General features: G+C 37.8%; 1 protein-coding gene across 7 annotated transcripts in view; it reads right to left on the bottom strand.

Moving 5' to 3' along the window:
- akap13a (A-kinase anchoring protein 13a) overlaps positions 1 to 19,461 on the bottom strand; it is a 134,662-nt gene extending 115,201 nt beyond the window's left edge. For all 7 annotated transcript variants that reach the window (XM_088333986.1, XM_088333987.1, XM_088333988.1 and 4 more), the window contains exons 1-2: positions 19,254 to 19,461; positions 8,169 to 8,392 (exon numbers count right to left, since the gene is read on the bottom strand). The gene's annotated coding sequence lies outside the window, so the exon portion shown is untranslated. The remainder of the gene's footprint in view (positions 1 to 8,168; positions 8,393 to 19,253) is intronic.
- Positions 19,462 to 19,684: the final 223 nt, after the last annotated feature.

Genomic DNA, 19,684 nt, shown 5'->3' with positions numbered 1-19,684 from the left:
CTGTGCTTCTGGTTTCCAAGTTATGTTTCTAATGCACCACCCAATCATGTGGTGAAAATGTTGTTTTGTCTCATTAAATGTCTAATGACACACGGTCTCGGTGGCATTTATGTCCCTTGGGAGGGTTGGGGGTCTAATACAAATTGTGCAAAACATCCCTGATAAGTGGAAGCTTGATTTTTTTTTTTATTTGATGATAACCAGAGTTAAAAATATGACCATATTACTGAATTTTTTGTTGAGATTGAAAGACATTAATCTTCTTGTGATTCATAAAGTATTGATAGTATTTAGTTAGTAGAGCCATAACAACTTAACCTTTTAAGCCAAACATTTTTGACAAGTAACATCCGGAAAAAAAATAGCTACTGGTCTCACACGGTAAGTCTGTGTAACAGAAGAAGTATGGGAAACAGCATCCTTCAAGGCCACCTGACACTTGCCTGCAGAGATTAAACCACCCATTAACTGTGGGTGCAGCCAGTCAAGCGGTTGTCTAGCAATGAATGTTTCAAGTCAGATACTTTACCATAGTTCAAATATACTATGACCAAGAGTGAATCAAGTTCTGACTGAAGAGCAACACTGGAGTCTGGACCGCAACAGTCGATGGAACTGTTGATATTATATGTTTAATATTTTTAGGACAAAGACTCCGATTTAAGGATTTGGGATTTTAAGGTTGGTCATTTTGCCTGAATTTTGTTGCTAGAGTAGAAAGGTTATGGACTGACAAAGAAATCTCAAAAGGTTAACCTAATACAAGATTCTTTCCAAATACGGAGTCTGACTCACCCTGGAAAACATTTACAACGTGAATTCCTGGCTAGTCACTGGTTCCAAAGGAAGTCACAGCATTAGCAATGCTCTGTGATAAAGTGTTGGTAGTGTGTGATTCAGTGCAGTTTATGTTTAACTTAGCATTTACTTAACCCCCCCAAACCCCCTTGTGCTGCCCTAGTTAACCAGTAGGTAGTGGCCTAGTGACAAATACTAAGCAAGACCTCTGCAGCATGGTAAACTGCCCTAGGACTTATTTTTAAAGGCACACTATCAACTTCTTGGCTAAATACGTTCACGCAAAGTCAGTGCATAGGGAGCCTGGTGCATCCACCGCCGTTTAGACAGTCACGGCTGTTTGATTTAATCAAAACTGCACATTGACGCAACCTCCTTTCCTCGCTACCCCAATGCACAAAAGCAGCTTGTGTGTGCAAAAAGAGCAGGATGAAAGGTCCCCTTAATGTTTGTGGTGACAGTTATTACCCCGGCTTGCTGAAACCAAATACCTGTCTGCCCAGATAGCATTATCTTATTGTGAGAGGCGTGCAGGGGACTGACCTGTAATCAGGGCCCGAGCCTTGATCAGCGTTTTCCCCAGGTTGGATGCCATAGATTTGACCCCCACCTTTTGTTTATACACCATTTAGCCATAAAATCACATAGTGGTTGTTGCTAAGCAAATAGAAAAGCCATTGCCACCTTAAGGCATGTCTAAGTCTGGAGAAAGAATGTGCAATATATTGAGACGACGATGTAGCCTTCAGGCTAGATATGCACAAACTTGCAGCGTTTTTACATGGAGATGTTGAGCCATATTCTCCTTTTCAAAAGATTTGTCCACAACTGTATCCAAAATGAATTCAATTTATTAGCGGACCAGGTTAATATTAGTTTGAGAGGGCTTGAGAAGTCATTTTAGCTGCGCAAAAGCCATAGGCCCAAATTCAGAAGGTAAAACCAGTTGTTTACCGTTTATCCAGATTTGTCACATTTTGCACTGAACAGTTACTTAATGTGACGACAATCTAGCGTTAAATCAACTTGGCAAGATTGTCAAATACACTGCTAAATACAGTGCAAAATCCCCCCACCAAAAAGCTGTTGGGAGAGTCACAAGACAGCTGAGTTGTAACAAATGAAAGTGGTGGCAATTCCCATCTGGGAGCTAATAGGTTTAGTGTAGTCGATCCCCAGCAATCACCAACCTGCGGCCGGCCTGATCAGATTAATACCCAGCAATAATGGCTGCCTGCTCACTGTTGGGCAAAAATGCAGGTTCCCTTCTCCCCTGTGAGCCACTTTTAATCAAAAGCAATGAGACCTAACAGCACAAAAACAGCTTTAATTGTTTGTGGTTTGTAAGGTATGTGTGTCGGTACCTCGCTACCATCAGTTTGTGTGCGTTAGCCTGATTCGTCGGTGTACTGTGGACTCTCTGGGGTCTTGGCAAAAAAAAGTTAGTTCCGGATGACAAATAAAAGTCGAGTCGGTCTGATCATCGTCATAGAAACCACCCGAAATACTGACGGTCAGTCTGGAAAGCCACTGCTAGCCACGGCTGTTTTCGTCTCACACACCCTTTGTCACTTCCTCTAACTGAGACCATGCCACAGCGCTCACGGGAAACTCTTCCCTAAAGCACACAAGGCCTGCTTTAAAAAGGAAATAACATGTGGTATAATTTTAAAGGCCCTCCATGATTTATACAGATCAATGAAATGGGAAGTGCATTTTACTGGTCTTGCTTAGCAATTTACATAGTTACTTCATTTTAATCTTGTCTGAAAAGTCAATTTGGTACCGAGACTTGAACCATGCTGCTTCAGGACCAGGACAACTTGCTGTGGTTGACAGAATAATGAAGTCTGGTGTTTACCAGAATGGCCTGGAGGAAAACATCCGGCCATAATTTTGTGCCCTTAACTCAAGCGCTCCTGGTTCATGCAGCAGGACAAAATTCTGTAAATAACAACCAAGTCCAATATGAAGGTATTGAAGTGGTCAAGTTAATCTCCGGATTTCAATTAAATTCAGGTTCTGTGGTGTGCCCTTAAACGGGCAGTTCATGCTATAAAACCCTCCAATATGGCAGATTTAAAAGACTTTTGAAAAGAAGAGTGGGCCAAAATTCCTCCACAGCATTGTGAAAGACTTTTTAACAATATTCGTACACGTAAGATTTCTGTATCGCTGCTAAAGGTGGCTCAACTTGCTATTAGGTTTAGGGGGCAACTGCGCTTTCTCATAGGGCCCGATAGGTTTTGATTTATTTTTGTGTGCCTTAATAAACGGGATTAAAATTTCAAAACTGCATTTTGTGTTTCCTTGTGCTGTGTCTGAGTGATATTAAAATACATTTGATGATCTGAAACCTTTGTGAGTGATAAATATGTAAAAAAACAGGAATCAGGAAGGGGTCAAATACTTGTTCTCGGCACTGTATATAGAATCAAAGTGGGGAAAAAAACTGTAAACTCAAATTTACTTGTTCATGGAACCATATATATAATTCAAGGGAAAAAATAACTGCATTGAGTTGTGAAAGCTGGGCTTCAAGTGTTAGGCTACTTCCTCCTCCATGGTAGAAAGTGGACAAAAAAAAGCGATCCAACCATTTTCTCAACCGCATCAAGCTTTCTTATTCCACTTTCATTTCAAAAGAAACGGCTCACCTCTTCTTTACACCAACCATATTGAATGGATGCATGAAATATTGAACAATAAAAACGTCAACAGCAATGTCCAGATGATTTTCGACATCCCGAAAATTTTCATCGTATCTACCGTTTTGCAAAAGTCGAGTGGTCGTAAGTAGGGGAGCATCTGTAACGCACACCGCACCACCACTAACTTTTGATTAAAAATAAATAAATAAATAATCGGTATGTGTTTCACTTTTTGCTCTCTCACACAACTAAGGATGCGATCGAAGCTTCTATAATGTGCAGGGGACTGGTGATTGATTACAATCAGGTGTTGTCATGAGGCACATTAGGGGAGTACTTACAGTAGTTTTGTGGGAAAAACCACTGTTGGGCATGGAAAATCTACTGTTGGGTTATTTCAACCCTGGTTAAAATCTACAGTTGGGCAATTAAGGATTTAGTCAACCACCAATTGTAAAAGTTCGACTTGAAAAGATTAGAGAGGCCTGGAATTGTCAAAATGGGTAAACTTCAACCACGGGAGACAGAATGTGGGGAAAAAAAAGAAAATCACCATGTTTCATTCTTAAAGAATTTATTTCCAAATTAGAATGGAAAATAAGTATTTGGTCATCAACAAACAAGCAAGATGTTTGGCTGTCAAAGAGGTCTAACTTCTTCTAACGAGGTCTAGCGAGGCTCCCCTCCTTAACTTTTTTAATGGCACATGTTTTAACTCCTTATTGGAATAAAAGACACCTGTCCCCAACCTCAGTCAGGCACACTCCAAATTCCACTATGGGCAAGACCAAAGAGTGTCAAAGGACACCAGACACAAAATTGTAGACCGGGAGACCAGGCTGGAAAGACTGAATCTGCCATAGGTAAAACGTTTGGTGTCGAGAAATCTACTGCAGAAGCAATTATTAGAAAAGGGAAAACATACAAGACCATTGATATCCACTGAGAAGCATGTGGGTGGAAACGTCATGCTTTGGGGCTGTTTTTCTGCAAATGGACCAGGATGACTGATCTCTGTAAAGGAAGGGATTAATGGGGCAATGTATCGAGAGTCTTTTGAGTTGACATGGTTTACGTGGTCACAGATATAAGTTACGGGTGCCTAGACCTACCAGCAACTTGCATGGAAACTTTATCTCTTTCAGGATACCAAAAATTTGGATTTTTTTGCCTGACCGGGTTATTAGTGCAAATACGGTGCAAACTTTTAAGCAAAGGTTGGCAGAAATAGATTTGTCAAATTTTCTTAGTGGAGGGGGCGTAAGGTGACCATATTTGGCCATGCTCACTCTCAGCATTAGTTTTTTTTGTGTCATGTTTTGATTAATGTATCCAACAATACCTTCAATACACATTTCATTTCATCTGCAAGAGCATTAAAGAGAAGACATGGCTGGGTCTTTCAGCATGACAATGATCCCAAACACAACGCCAGGCAAAAAAGGATTAACTTTGTAAGAAGCATTTCAAAGTGCTGGAGTGGACTAGCGCTTCTCCAGATATCAACCCCATATCACATCCGTAGAGGGAGTTGAAAATCTTTGTTGAAAAATTCGAAGACTTTTAAGTGCGGCTTATAGTGCGCAAAATACGGTACCTAATTTCAATGCATTTTATGATTTATAGCACTGCAGAGTTAATATTTTTAATTTTTATTTCCATTTTTGCATTTCAGGGATTATGTGTTGTTTGACTTTAATTCTGTTCACTGTGTGATGCTAAAACTTTTTGGGGTAGATCTATGAATATTTTAATCGATATTTCATGTGATTTTCGTGTTAACGGAGCGAAAGAGACGGTGTTCTAAATGGAGCTGTCCTCAACGCCATGATGACAAGCCACCAATTTCAAGCATTTTCAAGCACTTCACCCTAAATCCAAGATTTTTCCTGACCTTAAAAAAAATACATTAAAATTCAAGCATTTTCACGGATCTCAAGCACACGTACGAACCCTGTTTCTAATATTTTTAAGAGGTATAACTTGTACAATTAGTGGTTGACTAAAAAGTTATTTGCCCCACTGTATATTACTGGTGGTCTAGTGGTTAGAATACGGCATTTTCACCGCCGTGTCCTGGGTATGATTCCCGTTGCATCTAATGGTTTGCGATTGTGGTCAGCATCATTTTTTGACGAATCAATTAAATGCGATATACTTTGGTAAAACCTTGTGTATATATTGCACCCAAACTTCTTTTTAGGTAAAACAAAAATCTGCATTTTGCTCAACTAGATATGCTTATTTCTACAAATTTAACTTTTTTGCAATCCCATCAATGATGTTTGATTTAGTCTTTGCATTGAGCCAACTTGATTTTTTTGGGGATAACTTGCATGCACTAATCAAATGTTTATCACTTTTCTTCAAAATGTGTTCTTGTAAGGGTCAGGCCAATATGAATAATTTGAGGGCAAGTTTTGGATACTTGAAAAATAGGACCAAGTTTTCACACAAGTGCATCGTACGGTCATTGTGTCAACAATTTCCTTTTATCTTGGGGCATTGGAGCGCACAGGCATTTTGGAGGGCAAGAGCTGAGAGGGGCGATAAAGGGCATTTTTGTACATATGTGGCATTTCTTTGTAAAATTAAAGATTAAACGTATAAATTAAAACAATTAATATGCAGGCAAGTAAAATCATGACACTTTGCAAAACATTTCACACATCAGGTTTACAATGGATCAATAGTTATAAAATTACAATGGGAGTCTCTGCTACAAATATTGTCACTTTTTCCTGAGTCTATCTGATGACATAAAAGAAGCTTCAACTGGCACTGCTCACTAACGAAAAAAGAAAATTGACATTACAATTGTTTAAACGATCAGATTTTGTCTAATAACCAAGTGTTGAATGTCAGAAACATTACATTCCGTGAAAACCAAGAATCACTTCAGTTTTTTTGCAGCAAACTAAATATATAAATCTTTTCATTGAAAATTTTTACCAAATGGAAGCTAATGTATTTGTTCAAGTATGAACCCCTTGTGCAAACACACCGTACAATGTTGACCAAAGTGCAACTGCTGAACAATTACATACAATAGGTTGAAAATGTTTAAAACATTAGCTTTTGATGAATTGTACAGTCCTAGTCCCAAGTTCTGCATGGCTTGTCAAACTCAAGGCTCACCCTGTAACTTTACCTTAAAGCAAGGGTGTCCAAGCTTTTCACAAAATGGGCCACATTTGGTCAACTGAAAATGTCTGTAGGCTGACTGTTCAGGCTGGCATTCTTTGGTGCTTGGCCAATCAGTGTCGCAACCCAGTAACTCGCTGCTGTGCCGTTTGAATATTTTTCAGTTGCTTCCCCTTTTCACAGCGTTTGTGTCCATTTAGCTTTTTGTATTTAGTATGTTTCGGTTAGCAGTGCGCTCAACATTACTGGCGGGCCACATATTATCGCTTCAATGACAGAGCCCGCTGTCCAGTAAGTAAGTTTGAACGCAGGCCATAACTGGCCCCTGGGCCATACTTTGGACAAGCCTGCCTTAAAAGGACCGAGTGTGATATTAAGAGCCTCCTAGTGGTATAAAAAAACTTTTGTTCAGTTAAAAAAAACTATGATTTAAACAATAGGCAAAAATACATGAACAACTGTATCATACCAATGTTAATGTTTATAAAAAATGATCGGAAGATAAATGTATATGTATTTTAAAAAGTGGAATCCATACTTGTTAGTTGCCGCCATGTTTGTCTGGCGTCTTGCGAACGAAAAAGAGTGCCACAAAGCACAGCGTAGCGGCATTAAACATCAGTGCTATCTGAGGTCAAATATAAACTGGGGTTTTGAATAATAATGTTGTGCATCTGATATTTCCTACCAAATCGGTTAATTATTTTGACATTAGGAGTTTCTTAGATAAACTCCATAAACACTTATATCATCATATTATCAAACTACTGATTTCAAATTAACACGAGGTAGCCCACAAGGAACACCTCAGTAGCCCGTGGACAGGTTCGAAAATAGCTCATAATGTTTAAGTGGTTGGCTGAGCCTACAATAACTCAACTTCTAATAATTACAACCTGATAATAGATAGATAGATAGATAGATAGATAGATAGATAGATAGATAGATAGATAGATAGATAGATACTTTGTTCATCCCCGAAGGGAAATTCACATTTCCAGCAGCATCCCTGAGCTGAGAACAATCGAGAACAATCGAAAATAACACGGGAGCTGCTAATATCATAGTAACAACATAGTAATAACATGATAAGTTTTCATTTTTAGAAATGCATTTCAAACTGGTACTTTCATGCCAATCAGTAAAAAAAGTAGCTCTCAGTTTCAAAAAGGTTGGTGACCACTGATGTGTAAAAATCCATTGGGGGCACAACTGGATATCCTATACACACCATGTCTAGGGACTAAACTGTACAAGGTAATAGGAGACATTGAAGTGAGACAACAATTTATCGTGCGAACAGCCTGATAGCCCAATTTTAAGGCTGGTGTTGTTCTCCTAAACACTTGGGCAAGTACTAGAAGAATGGATCGTGTCAGATTAGTGGAAGACTATTTTACAACCCAGCCGTTGTTGTTATAAAACGCATGAGGTGTTATCAGTGCACAGTTGCTAGGTGATGTTGTTTGGACTTTATCCCATGGAATATAATCTAGAGATGTTGCACGCAACTTTCAACTCCGATGTTAAAGTCGATTTTGTGGGGTGCTAGGGTAGCAGTCAATGAAATCTTACCCCACAGATTAAGTGGCGACGGCGGCTGCAGGTAAGATCTCTTTCAGGTGGTGTTCATCGTAAGTCCATTACAGAGAGCTGAGCAGGTGTGTTTACACTGCAGGTATCCAAGCATCTGAGATCTTGCCGCAACTAACTGTGGCTTTGTACGAACACGAGTGCTAAGGCTGATCAAAGCGCTGATGTCACAGGCGGGCGGAGCCAGTAAGCTGCGGGTCAGATGCCTGCCAGGAAGGTAAACAAAGTTTAAATGTTGACATGTGGCTTTCAATGTTCTGGTCTGTTACACACCCCACACACAATTGAGTTTTGCTTTTTAGTAGTTGTCTTGACACTAATCACTGATTTGTTTTCTCATTCATTTTTTTCAATACCAAGAAGGACATTCCCGGTTTGCAATACCGTAGCAGAGACATCTACATTCTAAAAGACACTTTCCATCACTTCTTTGACCTGTTGCCCTCTGGTCAGCACTGCAGGTCCCTCAAAACAAGGACAAACAGACTCAGAGACAGCTTCTTCCCCAGGGTCATCACCACCCTAAACAAGCGCACAAAACATATTTTGTGACTTTTTTTTCTTTCCTTGTAGTTGCTGCGAAATGTTATTGCACAAAATTGTTAAGCTATACAACCTGTTACTTTTTTTGTTGTTGCTGGTAGATGTTATAGCATTTATTTTTATTGCACTGATGCACTATTCTTTTTCATTCACTAACATGGCACTATTTATATTATAATCATAAATTAGGTGACTTCTTAAGCACTATGTTCTCAATATTTTTTTCTGCCTTTTATCCTGTCTATCGTTCTTTTTAAGCCATATCCGTGCATTGTCTATCACTGGCAGAAGAATATGAATCAGTCCACCATTCCACTCTGCTCTTCCCAACTTGACACCAAACATTAACCACGGTGCAAAAAGGGGTGAGTTGCTGTGCTATGCAACCCTTCATCAGCAGAGGCCCGCATATTGTTTGATCCTACATCGGCCCACCCGCTGGCCCAAGCAGACCACCAAGAAGCCCAGGTTAGCTCGTTCGAGCTGCATCAATATCAGTCATTTTTAACTTTCCTTAGACATTCATTTCCATCCCTGGCACACACTCTTGCGTCCAATAAATTAAACAACCTCACATTTAGAGCACGTTTTACCCTATCAATCGAACCAGACTAGCTCTTCCTCTGAATCTTAAATACTTAAAACCATCTAATTTTTGCAACTTTATACCATTCGACAAAATCTCTAATCCACTTACCTCAACACCTCATTACCTTACTCTTGTCTGCATTCACCTTAAGCTTCCTTTTCTTGCACACTATCAAACTCATCTATCAAAGCACTCAGTCCTGCTGCAGTCAGCCACCAAAACAGTATCATCTACAAACAACAGCTGACCCACATGCAACCCACCTTCACACATTATGCCTGTTCTCCCTGCTCTTACACGCACCTCAAGCACTACTCCATCCACATAAAAATTGAAGGGCCAAGCTGACATGACACACCCTTGCCTCACACCCAATATTACTGGAACCCACTTGCTCACTTCCCTACGCAATCTCATACAAGCTCTACTAGCCTCATACAAGCTTTGCCCTGCACCCAGCAACCGGCCACCCACCCCATATATCCTTCCACAATTCCTCCTGATCGATCATGTCATATCGCAGTTCACAGATCTCTTTACCGCATGGGTCCTCGGGCACCAATCAGGACAGCCTTCTCCATTGTTAACTGTCCCTAGTGTGTTCTTAGGTCGTGGCAAAGTCTGCACGAGTCCATTCCTTAACGTTGTCGGCCCAGTACTTTTTCCGGTCCTTCTCTCCTGCCCCCTCGGACTGTGCTCTGGAGAATTATCTTGGTCAGTCCTGATGATCTTGTAAAGTGACCATACCACTGAAGTTTTTGTCTGCGAACAGTTGACAAGGAAGAACTGTTGCCCAATGTGCCATCTGATGGTGTTGCGCACCGTTTTGTTTGTCACATGGGCTAAGTAGCTGATGCCTAGAAGTTTCCTGTAACATAGCATTTCCACGGCCGGGTTTTTCTTTTTCCAGCTTTGCTGCGAGACTCCAAGTCTCGCAAGCGTAGAGGAAGATAGAAGTAACCAGCGCTTGCATGAGTCTGATCTTTGATTTCACTGCTATGTTCTTGTCCCTCCATATCTGGCAAGTGCAACTATGGTTTGAGCTGTCCTGCGCATGATTTCTGGTTCTGACTCCTCTTTTGATGACAGCTTCAAGATATTTGAATTTGGTGACAGGTTTTAGCTCTCAGTGGTTGATGGGGATATTTGTAGTGATACCTTGGGGATTGTTGGTCATTATTTTTCTTTCTGTGCCAATTTCACATCCCATACTGGCTTGATGCTTTGTCCAGGCGATTGACCAGATCTCCTAGTTTCTGTTTGTCTCCTGACAATCGGGCAATATCATCAGGAAAACGGAGGTTTGTAAAGTTGTGTCCCCCAATACGGACTGTACTTTCATGTTGCTCCAGAGCTTCAGACATGATCCTCTCCGGGAAGATGTTGAATCCTGTAATATGCTTTCTCTATATCCATAAATGCCCAATACACCTCTCTTCCTTTCACTCAAAACCTTTCACACAACTGTCTCATTGCAAAAATCGGATCTGTACATCCCCTTACTCTTCTAAACCCACGCTGTTCCTCTTTTTTCCCTTTCAAGTCTTTATTACATGTTAACCCTGCAGTGTCATGTGCAATATCGTTGCATACAATGTTTGCAAACAGCTTTATGCTACACCTATAGAAAACACAGCAATGTTTTGCCACATTACTTTCCTTATTCCAATCAAAAATTTCAGCACGAACACACGTGACTGGAAACTCAACAGTCATGCCAGAGGAAAGGTTTCCAGTGTCAAAAAACAAAAAGCCGCCACCATTTGGCGTGGTGTCGTACTACAATTGACTTCAAATAGTTTAAAAATCGAGTATAATTTGGCGAGCATGTAGTTGGTTCCCCAAGGCAAAACCGTCAAAATATGCAACTCTCACTGCTGCTGATGGGACTACAACAGCTAGAATCTTTTGTCATTATGTTGGATCGGCGATAAGAAATTACAATTTATACATGTAAATCTTATTTCATATTAAGATATATGTTTTTATTTTCATAAATACATGCTTTGTGACAGAGTTAGAGTTATTAAATAAAACGTTTTTCCTTTGAACAGTGGGAATATAATTTGATCCTTCCTTTTTTATAATACTGTTGAATGTGAAAAGTGTCAAGATGGATCAGGAAACAGGACAAAGATAAGCTTTACATTTTTCACTTCAGCCTTTTTTGCTGTTTTCATTTCATCTTTATTATTATAGGGTGGGTTTTAAATTTAAAGTAACAGAAAGAAAAACATAAAATGCCAAAAACAGTATATTAAATGTAACAAAAGAAAAATGTTTATTTCTTAAAATAATCAGTCGTTACATCTAATGAAATAAATTTCATTGAATTGGGTTTCTTAATTAGATCGTGAGCTCATGTTGACTTTGAAATGCTTCAAAGATGGAACATAAATATTAACACTCCACTTATTGAAACATAAATATTTTGTTTGTTTGTTGTACATGATTCAATTGTTTGTTTGTTTGTACATGATTCAGATTGAATCGTTTCTTGTACATGATTCAATTGTTTGTTTGTTTGTACATGATTCAAATTGAATCGTTTCTCCGGCGCCGTCACGAATGGCAGCCACTCCAGCAGCTCCCGTGTTATTTTCGATTGTTCTCAGTTATTTTCGATTGTTCTCAGCTTAGGGATGCTGCTGGAAAAGTGAATTTCCCTTCGGGGATGAATAAAGTATCTATCTATCTATCTATCTATCTAAAGACTTTGGAGATACTGTACTAGAAAGTCAAACTAACAACAACCAAATTGAAAACCTACAAGAATGTAAAATTCCCCAATGATGGAAAAATGGGCTGTAATTATAAGGCTGAGGCAACGCACTTCTCCTTCACGTTCAAATTAGGGGTTTAGTTAAAAAAAAATTGGCACCAGCTTAGGCATTGAACTGCTGAAATTCTTGTAGGAATATACACAAGGTCAAACTATCCCATTTCATTCTCCTCAGTTACATTCCTGTAAAATGTGAATTTCCATGCACAAAAGCACGATGGATCTAGGTCAGAGGTCGGGAACCTATGGCTCGCGAGCCATATATGGCTCTTTCTATGAGTACCTGTGGCTCAGAGACAACTTTAAATGCATGCAAATTTTCTTCATCTCGTTCAAAACTTGAGGCGTTAATCCTGTTCAGATACATGCAAAGCCAAACCAAAGCTGAATTGCAAAGCAGTACTTCGCAGAATATATAGGGCACGTTTTTCACGACAATTTACAGTCAAAGTGTCACACCCAAAAAAAAAAAAAAAATACGCGTTTTGGCTGTACAATGCTAAAGAATCCTTTATATAAAAGCTCACTATATAATCTTTGTTCAGTATTCAGATACCTTATGATAAATCCACAGAACAAACTGTAAATACGCCAAAACACCGGAAGAGAATTTAAAGTTATTTGATTGGGTGAGTGGGAGGGATGGGTGGAGCTATGCAAAAAGTGCAAGCACTTCCTCCCATCTCTCGCCCTACGCCGTCTGTGCCAAAGGTAAGCACATCAGGCTCCCTGTTTGCAGAATTTTGTGACGTTTTCACAAAATAACTGCTTGCATCTGGTTTTGAAACCAATATGTATGAAAAAAGGGTCAAAATGAGTTTAACCGATCTTGAGTAATTGCAAGAAAGAGACAAGTTTAAAGTGGTATGTTTGTTGATTTTGGGACACGGGCTCTGGCATTATTCTCTTTTCATAATTTTTATCAAGTCAACAAAAATAAATGTGCTGAAGACTAAGCTTTGGGGCTCGGGTTTAGCAATTTAGTAAATTTGTCTCATAATATATGGTGTGGCTCTTTCCCAAAATAAAATTAATATATTTTGCTTTTATAGCTCTTCGAGTCAAAAAGGTTCCCGACCCCTGATCTAGATGATGCATGACATCATCTTATAGCACTCTTGAGAAATGGACTTCGCACACTGTTTATAACAAAGGCATGTCAGTGGTTTGCTAGTTACAAGGTAAGTTGCCGTTCCCTTCTAATTGGGCACAGCGATAGAACAAAATGCTCTAGCAAAACTGCTTTATTTTATGAATGTCAACAGTTGTTGACTAGTGTTCCTCGGACTAAAACAAAAAATAAACTAAGATGATTACTGAATATAGTTAAAACTAAATGACCTAACATATATACAGGTATGTATGAGCACGCAAAGTAAATTCCAGGGCTTTTACAACCTCAAAATGAGCCATAACCAAAACAATGTCATTTGCAAAAAGTAAACCATGTTTCACAATTCTAGGCATTGTTGAAAAAAGTCATGATTAATATTATAATTATATGGGCAACATTATATAATTTTGAGTTTATTTTGAGCAAACTGTGGTGACGTAATCATCAAGCATTATGCTTTCCGGCCAAATCTCTAAGAGAAATATTAGGAACACTTCAGTACATCCATAGCTTAGAGTTACACACTGTTCCTTTAAGGATGAGTGTAATATTTAATGCCTCCTAGCGGTAAAAAAAATCTTTCATCCAGTAAAAAAAACATTGATTTGAATACAAGGCGATGTTAATGTTTATAGAAAATAATAGGTAGAGAATATTGTATTGTATTTGTATTGCTGCCACGCTGTGCCGTCTCTGTATTACTGGCCCTCACTTGTACCAGACAAAACAGTCCATTCACTAATCAAAAAGTACATAAGGGGTCTTTAAGTCATTTGAAAACATACACACAATTTTTCGTGTAAAACGTATTGTCTTAAAAACTCAACTATTCACAATTATCTGGATACCTCTAATAGTTTGGATGTTCTTTTGCTTAAGTATTTACATTCAATCATTTTCTGAAATTATTACGTTTTGCAATTAGCATTTTTTTTAATCAATTTTAACGGACTTTTGTTATATTTCAGTAAACCTTATTTCTTTAGGCAATTGTTTCCAAAATCTTATATGCGCTTTTCCATGATTATTGGCACTTAATTTAGAGATCAGGCAGAGTCAACAGCTAATAATAGAGACAACTTACTAGTAGATCTACATATTGCAAAAAAAGAAAGTTAATTGAGAAATCAAGGAACGAGTACGAAGGTGTCATGCAATCATGCAATCATAGAAATGGATAGAAGTGTGACAAGCACCTTGCAGTCCTGGTAAGAATAGTTGACACAAATAAGGAAACCAAAACAAGCATTCTCAAGTATATGCCTGAGCAAAATGCAATGCCTCAGTGTTAAGTATTTTAACAAAATACCCAAAGATGAAAAAATGGGGGAATATATATAATTTTTTTTTTGCTTGACCTGTACAATTTTAATATCATCAAGATTGACAGGTATGCAGTGTTTCCTATACCATATAAAAACTCTGGCTGGTCACTAGGATTTAATTGTATTTAAAAAATATATGCATGTTTTACTTTTGTAGTGTCCTCTCACTCACTTTTGGTTAAAGAGTTGATTGGTTAATATTAGTGTTTTTGTTTGCTGAGCAGAGGAGCACAGGAATGTTTCAAATGAGATAGCAATATAGAGGATAATAAAGACATTTTAAAAATGAGTCAAAGCAGGAAAACTATCCTTATTTGAACTCATTTTAATGATACTAATGACTCCAAAATATTGTGCATTGTCAATCACTGGCAGTAGAACATAAATCTGTTCCTCAAAGCTTAGCACGTTTGTTCATAAATGTCAATATTTAGTAGAGACTAATGATTTAATTTTTGTTAACATTTTAACTAATATCTTTGCATGGTTTTTTAGAGCTTCTGTGTCGTTTTGGTCAACATTGCTTAGAAGATAAATTGTAAATAGTTTAAACTTCTTGTATTTAAATGTATTTTATAGGACTGAAGAGTTAATATTTCTCATATTCATTTTGTTGTGTAGTTTGGTGTTAAGGGATTCTGAGTAACTTGATGTTAAAGTTGCTTAGTATAAAAAAAAATAAAAAAAAACGGACTCCCAGACCATCCACCTAGCAGGGTCTCACAAAGTTCTATAAGAAACACTTAGTATGTATCTACATGCATCGTGGATAAACCTATCCACACTATGTATTTTCAGATTCAGGGCAATTTAACGTTTTTATACAGCCCTTTGAGTTGCAATTTGTTTCCTGAAAAGTTTTATAAAAATGAATTTCGATTTATTGATTGATTGATTGATTGATCTTGTGACAAACTAATGACGCTGGAAGATAATGCTTTAAGCTAAGGGGTCCAAATTATTGACGCAAGAAAAAATAAAGCGGTAAGCTTTACAAAATGATTCACAGGAGAGTTCCTGTTGCTGTTGAAGGGTGGAATTTTACAGCTGAAGCACAGTGCGTGCCCAAGTAAAGGTCTTGTTTATGATAGGTGTGTTTTTGCATCACTGGGTAATAGCATGGCAGTTAGGTCACACCATGGTATGAACTTTGTAAATTTATTATAAAGTGTTTCTTTGAGTCTTCGGTGCATCGCAGATCTTAACTGTTTTACTGCGTACATCACATAGTTTTTGTGTCACTTTTGGAACGATATTGCGCTCAAACCAATCATAGAACTGCCCTCTGTTTCCTGGGTGCTAATTGGAACAGTTCAAACGAACTGTTTACTTGTCAATTGAAAAAACTAATAACTCCCTATGCATGTCATTTGAAAGCAATCCAATCAGGGGTGTGAACACGAGAGACATCAACATGCAAATACAGACGCTCCCCTACTTAAGACCATTCGAGTTGTGAAAAACGGTTGATACGAACATTTTTTTCGGGATATCGAAAAGTATCATTGCTGTAAGTTAGATTTTGTATTGTGTGCACCTTTTTCCGAGTACAGGACAGTACTGTAGTGCTTCTTTCCGCTGCTACCGGCGTGTGGTGGCGCTGAGAGAGGTGACCCAGCATCCACCCCAAAGAAGAAATCCGGCTTCGACTCCTTAGTTTGTGTGAAAACATACTACGTGTACTGCATCTCTAGCGCGCTAAGAACTTCGACCTTTTTATTGTTTAATATCTCATGCATCCATTCAATATGGTTGGTGTAAAGTGTAAAGAAGAAGAGAGACGTTTCTTTCGAAATGAAAGTGGAATAAGAGGGCTTGATGCAGTTGAGAAAATGGTTGGATCGCTTTTTTTCGTCCACTCTACCACGGAGGAGGACCTCTTGAAGCCCATCTTCTACAAGTATTTTATTTATCTTTATAGAGCATATCACTTTAAGAAAAGTTTTATTTTTTAGTACAAAACAATACAGGTTACTTATATAAGCCTTAAACACACTTATATAAACCTTAAACATACAAATATAACGCGGAAGCAACTTACCAACAAATTTAAATTACAAATGATGGTCCTGAACCTCTCGTTCGTAAGTAGGGCAGCGTCTGGAGACTTCATGTCTGCATTAAACTTGAGACATTAACCCTTTAATTACCATGGAGGCTTCTTAACAAATAGTTATGGTAGATATTGCTAGATATTGAAAGTTTGGGTTGTTCTGAAGAAAGAGCCAAAAGTAATAACTCATAACATGGGTTGCCTCGTTAATGGACAAAATAAGAAAAAAAAACTGCAGACGGCCTATATGATACCTGGTCAATAAAGGTTCAACTCATACATACAATGCAAGGCGTTTTTCTCAAATGGTAAGATTTGGTGCCAGCCATTTTTGAAAGCTTACAGAAAATTGTGTTCTGTAGCTATATAGTTTTTAAAACATTGTTTAGTAAACAATAGTTAAATATTGCCAAGTTTTTAGAAAATACTTTTTGTGAAAGGATGGATTTCGAGCAAAACTTTCACTTTGGTCCTTTGTTTTTTGCATTTCTTATCCCGGTCATATCTTAACAATGCTTCCCATAAACACAAGGGCACTTTGCTTGCAAACAACATTTTTTCTAATAGAAAACTGAACTTATGCATGAACCCGTATTCCTACAGCTAAAGGAAAATTCAAGACCTTTTAAGATCTTTTAAATGTCTTTTGAAATAAAATTCAAAACGAAGTCGACAAGAAAAACACAATTGAAACAAACAAAACAAAAAAACAAATTAATTCTTGCATACAATGTATCGTGCCTCGTACACAAAGCTTTTGGCCATGGTGAAAAATGTTCATTGGACAGCCACTTTACCGTGCTCCTAATTTAAGGTCTCTCTCTGAAGTTGCTCGGTGTATTGTGGGATGTGTCTACTCGGAAAGGCCCAGTGAAACAACATTACCGTTTTGATAGTTCAGTAATTGTGGTCAAGCGATGTTGCCACGAAAATAAATTAGTGAATTATTAAAAAGGTAATTGATCAATATTACTAAATCTTCTTAGTTCAACCTAATGTAAATCTTAATAATGTGCTCACATTTTTAAGACTTTTAAAAATTGGATTAAAGACATTCTGATGCCAATTAGGACCTTATTTTAAGAATAATGAATTAGATGCTTTTTAAGACAAAAAAAAGAAAGGACTAGCCACTATGGGAACATGGCTCTGGTAGATATTTATATATATATATATATATATATATATATATATATATATATATATATAATATATAAATAAGACTTTTCAAGGATCTGCGGGGTACCCTGATGAACTACGCAAGAACATTTCACGCCCGAAGTTTACGGTGATGTGATCACACACGGTTTCAGTAATACAAGGATGTGGGGGGCTTCCTTGATGTGATCTGATCGAAGCCACTTGTGCCATCTAATGGTGATTTTTCCTGCTGAAATAATTCCCAAAGACTTGATACTTACTTATGAACTGTTTTAAAACCTTTATTGTCGTTTTTTTCTTCTTCAAAAAAAAAAAAACATTTTTTTTTTAGAATTGTCACTAAGGGACATTGCTTCTATAAACGTGTTTATACATTATGGAACTGATGGGTGAATAAAATGAAGATTTTACCAAAATCATCCAACGACCGTGCTTGTTTGCTGTTGCTCCAAAAGTAACAACACATTAGTAACATAAATTGTTATCTTGGAAATGTATGTCCAAATGGTAACCCCTTCGCGACAATCTGTAACCAAAAGTAGTTCTCATCTTCAAAAAGGTTGGTGACCCCTGGTCTATGTACAACCCATGCTGAAGTTTTGAGTGTTTCTTTATCCTTATGTAGGTTTTGGTGTAATAATAGTCTTAATAATAGACTTCTTGTGATTAAGGGCTATACAATTAAACATGACTGAAATTGATTTGCGGAACAAAAAAAAATCCAGAATGAAGAAAACTGTGATATGCTATTGAACACACATATATTACTATTAGTATACTTTTTTACCATTAACAGCAATGGTAAAACAATAAAGGACTTGCGATGTCAGTTGATCTGTAATAAATATGAAATTTAGGACATATTTTGTTTATTTAAATTGCATTACAGACAATTATTATTTTTATTACAATATTCTGATTAACTCGTGTGTATTTAATATTATTATTTTGGCCTACTTTGCAGATATTCACTTCCCTTCAATTTCGTGGGTGGTTATGGAACGGATTCACCGCAAAAATCGAGGGAATACTGCATACTATATTAAAATCTGTGACATTTTTTGCTTTAATATTGTAAAATTGTTTTAAATTTGTAATAAAGAGCCGAGATCCAACGTGGGTACATATTGAGGGTAAAACTTGTAACATATTAATCTACTGTACTCCAAACTTTTCGTATCAAATGTGAAAGGGGGGAAATGGGTGACCGCTAAAAGGACAAGCTGTTTACCTGTTAATAGCACCTGTTTGGGTTATGGCTTCTGGGTGGGGGTGGGGGTTGTCTTAAAATTTCACTTTTCCTTCCACATTATAAACGTATGTCAAAACGTATAACCACATCATTAACATCTCCATATAATCTCTGGAAAACAATGCCCGGGCATTTCAAGAAAATGAACTCGTAAAAGACTATGGAGTCGAAGGGGAACGGAACTAGCTTGATGGCGTATCCAAACGGTTCGTGTCTGGAAAAAAAAAGAAGTTGGGAGAAGTTCTTACCTGGAAGAAAAGTCGAAGTTTCAATTTATATTTTTCGACATAATAATCCCATTAAAGTGTCCAAAAGTGTCCCTTTAAACGAGTGACGAGCGGCGGCGTGGTCCCGCGCACACGCACGAAGAAAAAAAAAAGTGACCAAAGTGTGTCGACTCCAAATGCACTTTTTTTTCACCACCAGTTGTTAGCGTCTCCCAGGACAACTCTTGGGGACGGGGCTAGTCACTACCGGAAATGTCGTACTTGTACGGATGTGACGTCATATTATCTGGTAAAAATTGTTCCTGAACTTTTAAAGAATAAAACTTTGTGCAAAGTTGCTAAATTATCGTTGCTAGCTTCTCTTTTTAATCACACACACACACACACACACTATATATATATACATATATATATATATATATATATACATATATATATATATATATATATAT

Source organism: Urocampus carinirostris, chromosome 4, assembly GCF_059441175.1.
Source record: "Urocampus carinirostris isolate Australia breed hairy pipefish chromosome 4, RoL_Ucar_1.0, whole genome shotgun sequence".
In the NCBI taxonomy this organism is placed as follows: domain Eukaryota; kingdom Metazoa; phylum Chordata; class Actinopteri; order Syngnathiformes; family Syngnathidae; genus Urocampus; species Urocampus carinirostris.
This window is presented reverse-complemented; position numbering and strand designations above follow the sequence as displayed.